Source organism: Homarus americanus, unplaced genomic scaffold (genome assembly GCF_018991925.1).
Source record: "Homarus americanus isolate GMGI-L3 unplaced genomic scaffold, GMGI_Hamer_2.0 scaffold20930, whole genome shotgun sequence".
Taxonomy (NCBI): domain Eukaryota; kingdom Metazoa; phylum Arthropoda; class Malacostraca; order Decapoda; family Nephropidae; genus Homarus; species Homarus americanus.
The window spans coordinates 3467869-3477854 of record NW_024748502.1 but is presented as its reverse complement, the minus strand read 5'-3'; positions in this window follow the sequence as shown (position 1 = coordinate 3477854).

Sequence of the window (9986 nt, the reverse complement as noted above, 5' to 3'; positions counted from 1 at the left end):
TGAAGGAGACGTCTCGCTGTGAAGAGGAAGCGGCGTGACTTGGGTGGAGGCGGGGCGGGAGTGGACACGGGTTCTGGGCAGCTCTGTGCGGCAGCTGCGTCGCTCGTTGACCCAACAAGGGTGTAGCGAGAGTAGGCTGCACGTCCATCCATCCGTGACACGACCTGTCGCCGTAGGTAATCTCCGCTTGAAAGGATCCCACAGCGTCCGGCATCTGGGAACCGTTCGCATTGTAGTAGTGCAGCTGCGGCGGTGGTCCCAGGTCGCGTTTGGTGAGGCCCAGCTTCTGGAGGTGCTTCAGGTCTATCACCCAGAGTATCAGCGCCGGTGTCCGGTATCACCTCGATGTGACCCGACACATCACCGTGTGTGACGGCGACGCGGATGGTAGGGGAAGGGGTAGCCCTGCGGCGTGTGGTCAATTTCACCCTCCTGATGTGACTCGGCTGCTGCTTGGGACTGCGTGGGCCATCTGAAGGGGGCTGCGTGCGAACCACCCCGAGGGAAGTGCGCTGCTTTCTTCCTTGAATTGGGCTTTTGGGCTTGGGTTGGCGGCAGCACTTGTCGTAATGTCCATAGCAACCGTAGGCCTGACACTTGTGGCCTCATGCAGGACACCTGTCTGTATTAGACCAGTGGCCCTTACGGTCACATCCACGACACAGTGTTTCGGCGGCCGGGCATGTCTTGGGGCCATGCTGCTTTCCACAGCTGCCACGGGAAGCACTAGGCGGAGGCATGGAAGGACGTGCAGCAGCCTTTACGTTGTTGGCCGCCATCTTACCCTTCTTGTACTGTGAGATAGCTCTCACAGCAGGTGGGGCCCGTAAGGCAGAGGTGGCGGACTTGGTGGCCTCGTATGACCGACATTCAGTCACTACCACTTGGAGTGTGGAGGAAGCGTCTAGGGGGATGAGTCGCTGCACGAACTCTTCTTGCCTGACACCTGTCAAGATCCCGTGCTTGATCCAGGCTTCCTCACATTCCCTGCTGTGCGCCTTGCAGACGTCGATCTCCTCCGACAAACTCTTCAAACTTACAAAAAAGTCGTCAAAGGATTCATTCTCCGCCTGCCTGCAGCTGGTGAAGGAGCGGCGACGCAAAGCCTCGTTATTCCGACCCTTAACGTGCTCCTGCAAAAGGTCGAGCACATCCGTCACTGAAGACGTAGAATCGGTAGGCACTTGCAACGTGTGCTCCAAAACTCTCTGGGTCTCCAGCGACAAACACATCCGCAGTTGGATGAGCTGTTTGTTTGGAGGCATGCTGTCAAGGTCCACCATCGTGGAGTAATCTGTCCACCGCCGCCTCCACTCACGAAAAAGCTGAAACGTGACGTCCGGTGAGAGGGCGGGTGGGGGTTGAACAGATGCCTTGGGAGCTGTTGGAGTAGCAAGAGTACCTGGAGGATGCTGGTGTGGTGGAGGACGGAGGGTACTGGCGCCTGCGCAAAACCTGCGAGTGAGGGAGGGTGGGTTAACACCAGGGTCGCCAATATTGCATCAAAGCCCGCCTTTTCCTCCTCTCTTCGTATCTCCTCCCTCTGAAGTTCCATTTCTGTGTCTCTCGTCCCTGTCGTCCATCCACCTCAGAATTTTGGCAATGTCCGTCGCTGGAGGTGGAGGAGAAGCTTCATCTGCGCCCGGTAGAGGAGAAGGTGGGGAGTCGTGTCTCCCATCTTGACGATGTCCCTTCTTACCGCCCATCTTAGTATGCTTGAACAGCGCTGTTTAGTATATAAAGAGGCGCCTCATCAGCTCGAACCACATATATATGACGTAAACAGCGCAGAAATAACGCATAGAGTCCACTGTTCTGTCCGTGAGTGCGTGCGTGCATGCGTGTGTGTGTGTGTGTGTGTGTGTGTCTGAAAGAGCAGATCGTGGTGGCCTTAATGCGGGTGGCTGGCGCTGCCGCGGAGTTGAGAACGTTAGTGTCTCCCCGGATGTCACAAGAGAAGGGTGTACGCCTGCATGCTCCGTGGGTACCACAAAAAAAAAGGCCAAAGCTCAACTCTCAGCTCTAGACACACTAATACACTGACACTAACACTGCCACCGTCACTAAAACCCACTGTGACGGCGCAACACTGCACGTCGCGGAGAAACACAAAGCAACACAGTAAGAGTCGACACGCACATCAACCGGCAAACGTAACTGTCTCGGCATTGTTCGCGACACTTGTAAGTCCAAAAATCCTACTCACTGCGCCATGAAGGTTCCAAGTGTTCCCTGAAAAAGGCAGTGATGGGTAGGGAAACACCGGGTAACACTGAAGTCCATTTATTAACGAATAGGAGAAATACAAGTGGTGACTAGCGTGTGACTTGCACGACCCACAGAGACAGACTGAGGCTGCATTGCCATATGGCAACTCGGGGCAATGTTGCCACATAACACGTGCAGTGTTGCCACGTAATTACATATATAAATACTACTCGGCACAGTAGCTTATATACAAGGTTGCTACTCGGCACAGTAGCTTATATACAAGGTTGCTACTCGGCACAGTAGCTGATATACAAGGTTGCTACTCGGTACAGTAGCTTAGAAACATAACCTACAGAATGTATAGCCGCTATTATCACTTCAACTAGGAGGCATAACCGCTATTACAGTATCACCTAAACTCGAAGGTATATCAGCTATCATAAAAACATAAAATTGGAGGAAACTGCAGCGGGCCTATTGGCCAATACTGGGCAGTCCCGTTTACACCCAACCCCTATTGATCATAATCCATCCAACCTATGTTTGAAGCTATCCAGCGCATTCGAGTTAATGGTGATGTTTGATAACTTGTTCCACTCATCCACTACTATATTTCTAAACCAACGTTTACTTATCTCGTGCCTAAATCGAAATTTGTCTAATTTAAAACTATTGCGACGAGTTTGCTCCGGGTTGGATAGTTTGAGTACCTTTGTTATATCACCTTTGTTTAGCCCTGACTTCCATTTATACACCTCGATCACAACGCCCCCCATTCTACGTGTCTCGAGGGAATACAAATTAAGATGGTTTAACCTGTCTCTCTTTTCAAGGTTCCTAATGCCCGGAATTAGTCTTGTCTTTTCATCTGAATTCGGTCTAGAGGTTCTATATCCATTCTATAGTACGGTGACTAGAACAGAACAGCTTAATCCAAGTGAAGTCTCACAAGACCAAGATATAGTTTTCGGATAACTAACACTCCTTTGCATGAACCCAAGTACTTTGTTAGCCTTGTTTTGGGAAAATACACATTGTTGAAAAGTTTAAGATTCCCACTAATCATTACTCCTAAATCTTTCTCACAGTCGGATTTCTCTATAACAACGTTGTTCATCTGATATCTGGTTTCTCTGCTTACATCTGCTAGAGTAAGTACTTTACATTTGTCCATATCAATTTTCATCTGCCATTTCTCAGACCATGCAATTTTTTTTAGATATTCCTGTAGGTTTGCCCTATTTTAGAGTCATCAGCATATTTACTTACAGTATGTTGCTGTCTACGCCTATGTCGTTTATGCATATAATAAATAGTAATGGTCCAAGTACTGCTCCTTGGGGTACTCCACTAGTGACGTTTCCCCAATCGGAATTAGTGCCATTAATGCTTACTCGCTGTTTCCTGTCCTGTAACCACCCCCGAATCCATTTTAGAATATCTCCTCCAATTCCATGAGCCTCCACTTTTCGAAAACAGTTGAAAAGAATGTTAATAGATTAGTCAGACATGAACGCCCACCTGTGAAGACATGTTGGGAATCATTGGTCTACTTATGCTTCTCCAAGTGATTTCGAATAGAGTTTGAAGTTATCGCTTCCAGCAATTTACCTACAATTGATGTTAAACTGAATGGATGGTAGTTAGATGATAGTGATCTATCTCCCTTCTTGAAAATCGGTATCACATTCACTATCCTCCAGGATTCTGGTACTACATCCGCTTTCAATGACATGTTAAACAAATTTGAAGGGCATATAAGCTCTTCCTTACATTCCTTTAATACTCTGGCAAATATCTCATCGGGACCTGATGACTTATTAGCCTTTCGCTTGTCTATTTGCTTACTAACATCGTTACTAGTCACTACAGTACTATCTCATTAATCTATTTTCTTCTCTATCTCTGTATATAGTAGGTGCCTCGAGTATCATGTTCAAGTTTTCGGTGGTGATAACTTATTTGAAAAATATCTGTTCAGATTATTGCTCATTTCTCTGTCGTTATCCGTTAGCTCGCCGGTATCTGACTGTATTGGTCCAATCTTGTCTCGTGTAATAGCTTGATACATTTGGAAGAATCCTTTGGGGTTTGACTTCGTTTCCCTAACTAACTTCAATTCGGAGGTATAACCGTTATTATCACGTCAACTTGGAGGTACAGTAGCCATTGTCACCTCACTTCGGAGGTATAGACACTATTATCACTTCATTTAAGATGTATAGCTTTCATTGTCACGTCAACTCTGAGGTATAGCCGCTATTATCACTTCAACTTAGAGCTATAGCCGCATTTATCTCTTCAACTTGGAGGCATAGCCGCCCTTATTGCTTCAACTTGGAGGTGTAGCCGCTATTAACACCCCAACTTAGAGGAGGAATAGCCGCTAAAGTCACCTCAACTTGGAGTTATAGCCGCTATTATCACCATAATTTAGGGGTATAGTTGCTTTTGTCACCTCAATTCGGAGGTATTGCCGTCATTCTCACTTCAGCTTGGAGGTATAACCGGTATTACACCTTAACTTGGAGGTATAGATACTATTATCACCTCAACTCAGGGGTATAGCCGCTATTATCATCTCAACTCGGAGGTATAGACATTATTATCACCTCAATTTGGAGGCATAGCCAGTATCATCACCCCAATTTGGAGGTACAGCTGCTATCATCAACTCAGTTTGGATTTATGGCCGCTATTTTCTAGTCAATTCGTAGGTATATCCGCTATTATAGCCTCAACTTGAAGGTATATCCGCTATTATCACATTAAATATGAGGTTGTTGAAACAGTTTATTTAGCCAGAAATGCGCAGATACAGAGTTGATAATAATAACACAATTAACATGGCTGAGCCAGTTGAGAACCTGAGCTCTCTTTTAGGCACCTGATATATACTATAAATTTATCTCAACGAAGTATTATGTAACATTTAGTAACATCTGAAATATTATAATAGCATGGTGGTAATAAGAACATCTCATAATGTTTCCACGGTTATCACTTCAATATTTATTTATTTTATTTATTTATTATTAGTTTAATTATTTTTTTTAATTATAAGTATGTACATAAATTACAGTGGAATTGAAAAACATAAGTATAATGGGGGAGCAGTGTAGGTTATGTATATAAGCTACTGTGCCAAGTAGCAACCCTGTACATAAGCTACTGTGCCGAGTAGCATTTATATATATTATCACGTGGCAACACTGCACGTGTTATGTGGCAACATTGCCCCGAGGCTGCCATATGGCAAGGCGCCTCAGTCTGACTGTGTGAGCTGTGCTTGGCACACGCTGGTCACCACTTGTATTTCTCTCATCCACAATAAACGGACTCAGTGTTACACAGTGTTTCCCTAGCCATCACTGCATTCTTCAGGGCACACTAGTAACCTTCATGGCGCAGTGTCCAGGATCTGTGGATTTACAACGTGTGTGAACAATGCCGATAGTTACGTCTGCCGGTGATGCACGTCGACTCAGTGTGTTGTGTTGTGTTGAGCTGTGTTTCGCCGCGATATGCAGTGTTGCTCCGTCACAGGGCGTTTTAGTGACGGTGGCAGTGTTAGTGTCAGTATATTAGTGTGTGTCTAGAGCTGAGTTGTGCATTGGCCTGTTTTTTTGTGGTACCCACGGAGCACGCAGGCGCACACCCTTCTCGTGCGACATCCGGGGGACACTGACGGTCTTGCCGGACCACGCAGCTGTCCACGATCCCTCCGCTCTCTCGGACACACACACACACACGCACGCACGCACGCATTCAATCACGGACAGAACAGCGGACCATATGCTTGAGTTTCGCGCTGTTTATGTCATATATATGTGGTTCGAGCTGTTGAGGCGCCACTTTATATATTAAACAGTGCAGTCCACGCACACACAAAGATGGGAGGTAAGAAGGGACGTCAAGATGGGAGACACGACTCCCCACCACCTTCCCCTCCACTGGGCGCAGACTCTCATCCTCCACCTCCAGTGACGGACATCGCCACAATTCTGAAGTGGATGGACGACCGGGACGAGCGACGTAGAGAAATGGATCTTCAGAGGGAGGAGACACAAAAAGAGGAGGAAAAGTTGCGTTTTGAGGCGCTATTGGCGACCCTGGCGCTAACCCACCCTCCCTCACTTGCAGGTAGCGCGCTTCAAGGCGCCAGTACACTCCCTCCTCCACCACACCAGCGTCCTCCAGGTACTCTTGCTACCCCAACAGCTCCCAAGGCATCTGTTCAACCCCCACCCGCCCTCTCAACAGACGTCACGTTTCAGCTTTTTCGTGAGTGGAGGCGGCGTTGGACAGATTACTCCACGATGGTGGACCTGGACAGCATGCCTCCAAACAAACAGCTCATCCAACTGCGGATGTGTTTGTCGCTGGAGACCCAGAGAATTTTGGAGCACACGTTGCGAGTGCCTCCCGATTCTACCTCTTCAGTGACGGATGTGCTCGACCTTTTACAGGAGCACGTTAAGGGTCGGAACAACGAGGCTTTGCGTCGCCGTGCCTTTACCAGCTGCAAGCAGGAGGAGAACGAATCCTTTGACGACTTTTTTGTACGTTTGAAGAGTTTGTCAGAGGAGATCGACGTCTGCAAGGCGCACAGCCGGGAATGTGAGGAAGCCTGGATCAAGCACGGGATCTTGACAGGTGTCAGGCACGAAGAGTTGATGCAGCGACTCATCCCCCTGGACGCTTCCTCCACATTCCAGGTGGTAGTGACTGAATGTCGGTCATACGAGGCCACCAAGTCCGCCACCTCTGCCTTATGGGCCCCACCTGCTGTGAGAGCTATCTCACAGTACAAGAAGGGTAAGAAGGCGGCCAACAACGCGAATTCTGCCACACGTTCTTCCACGCCTCCGCCTAGTGCTTCCTGTGGCAGCTGTGGAAAGCAACACAGCCCCAAGACTTGCCCGGCCGCCGACGCACTGTGTCGTGGATGTGACCGTAAGGGCCACTGGTCTAACAAAGACAGGTGCCCTGCACGAGGCCACAAGTGTCAGGCCTGCGGTCGCTATGGACACTACGACAAGTGCTGCCGCCAACCCAATCCCAAAAGCCCGAGACGAGGAGGAAAGCAGCGCACTTCCCTCGGGGTGGTTCGCACACAGCCCCCTCCAGATGGCCCACGCAGCCCCAAGCAGCAGCGGAGTCACATCAGGAGGGTGGAATCGACCACACGCCCCAGGGCTACCCCTTCCCCTACTATCCGCGTCGCCGTCACACACGGTGATGTGTCGGGTCACATCGAGGTGATACCAGACACCGGCGCCGATACTACGGTGATTGGGTTGAAGCACCTCCAGAAACTGGGCCTCACCAAACGCAGCCTGGGACCACCGCCGCAGCTGCAGTACTACAATGCGGACGGTTCCCAGATGCCGGACGCTGTGGGCTCCTTTCAAGCAGAGATCACCTACGGCGACAGGTCGTGTCACGGATGGATCGACGTGCAGCCTACTCTCGCTACACCCTTGTTGTCGTGGGAGCACTGCAAGGAGTTAGGCGTGGTGCCCAGAGACTTTCCCGAGCAGATCCCAGCTGCTCGTTACACCGCCAGCAGGGTGCGTGAGTCGACGAGCGACGCGCCTGGCGCTGCCACACAGAGCTGCCCAGAACCTGCGTCCACTCCCTCCCCGCCTCCACCCAAGTCACGGCTGCTTCGTCTTCACAGCGAGACGTCTCCTTCAGCCGCAAGGGCCTACTTCCTGAAGGAGTACTCGGATGTGCTGGTGACGAAGGAGGCCCTACGGACCGCGCCACTGAAGGCTATGGCGGGTCCGCCTATGAGGATACACCTGCGGGAAGATGCACAGCCGTTTGCCATACACACTCCCCGGTTGATCCCTCTCGCCTTCAGGGATTCAGTCAAGAAGGAACTGGATTCCATGGTGGCCCAGGGTGTCATCATACCCGTTGGTGACGACCCATCCCCTTGGTGCCACCCTCTAGTCGCTGTGGCTAAGACTAACGGTGGAGTGCGGATTACTACCGACTTGTCTAAGCTAAACAGCCAGGTGTCCCGTCCCGCCCACCCTTCACCCACACCTTTTGCAGCTATACGGAGTGTGGATCCGAAGGTACGGCACTTCTCGACGATGGACGCCCTCTGTGGCTACTGGCAGATCCCACTGAAGAAGGAGGATCAGCCACTCACCACTTTCATCACGCCTTACGGACGCTTCCGCTACTGCCGTGGCCCTATGGGATTCGCTGCTACTGGGGACGCCTTCTGTCTCCGTGGTGACATGGCACTTCAAGGCGTGACCAACTGCGTGAAGGTAGTGGACGACGTCCTCCTTTATGATGAGGACTACCTGACGCATCTTCGCCGCATCGACGAGGTACTGACCAGGTGTAGGACGCACGGCATCACTCTGAATGCCGAGAAGTTCGTCTTGGCCGCACCTGCAGTGTCTTTCTGCGGCTACCGACTCTCAAGGGATGGCATTGCTGCGGACCCGGAGAAAGTTCGCGCCATAGCGGACTTTGCGAAACCTGCCAACCTTACGGATCTCAGGTCTTTCATGGGCCTGGTGAACCAGCTGGCAGAATTTTCCCCTGACGTCTCCGCCGCTGCCGGGCCTCTCCGCCCCCTGATGAGCCCCAAGAGGATGTTCACGTGGAGCCCTGACCACGACCTCGCCTTTCATAAGGTGAAGGAGGCCCTGTCAAGTCCACCTATCCTCGCTACTTTCGACCCAGCGCTCACCACCGTCCTCCAGACAGACGCCTCGCGCCTGTAAGGGGTTGGTTACGCCCTTCTCCAGGATCACGGTGGAGGAAAGTACCGGCTCGTACAGTGTGGCTCTCGCTTCCTCACCGATGCTGAGTCTCGCTACGCTACCATCGAGCTGGAGCTGCTGGCAGTGGTATGGGCCTTATCGAAGTGCAAGTTCTACTTGATTGGCCTACAGCACTTCGACCTCATCACAGACCACAGGCCCTTGGTCCCCATTCTTAACCACTATTCGCTGGACGCCATCGAGAATCCCCGCCTCCAGCGCCTGAAGGAGAAGATTTTGGCCTTCGTCTTCACCGCGGCTTGGCGCGCAGGTAAGGAGTTGTGCATCCCGGATGCCCTCTCTCGCTCCCCAGTCAGCCGCCCTACACCTGAAGACGAGGTGCTCAGCACCGAGGCCGGTTTCTCCGTCAGCATCATCGTCACCTTGCAGGCCGTACAGTCCCTCGCCAGCACCCAGGTCTCAGTGTCGCCACCCGACAGCGATCTGGCCCTTGAGGAACTACGGACCGCGGCACGCGACGACCCCTCCTACACTCAGCTCTTAGAGAGTGTGAGGACTGGGTTCCCTCACGACCGTTTTGACCTCCACAACGCCCTACGCCCGTATTGGAAGATACGTGAGGACCTCTACGCAGATGGGGACCTCGTCCTGTACGGTGCCCGTGTGGTCGTCCCTGCAGCTCTCCGTCGTCGCGTTCTGACCCGCTTACACGACAGCCATCGTGGAGCAGAGGCCACCAAGCGCCGCGCAAGGCAGGCTGTGTACTGGCCCGTCATTGACGCGGATATCGTCAATACGGTCCGTGCCTGTGAGCCGTGCCAGATCATGCAGCCCAGTCAACAGCAAGAGCCCCTCTTGTGCGACAACGAACCCACCAGGCCCTTCGAGTCCGTGTCGGCTGATTTCTTCAGCACAGCTGGGAAACATTTCCTAGTTGTCGCCGACCGACTCTCTGGCTGGCCTGTGATGGTAATCTGTGGCTCGGACACGACGTCCGCGGCCACCATTCGCCACTTCCGG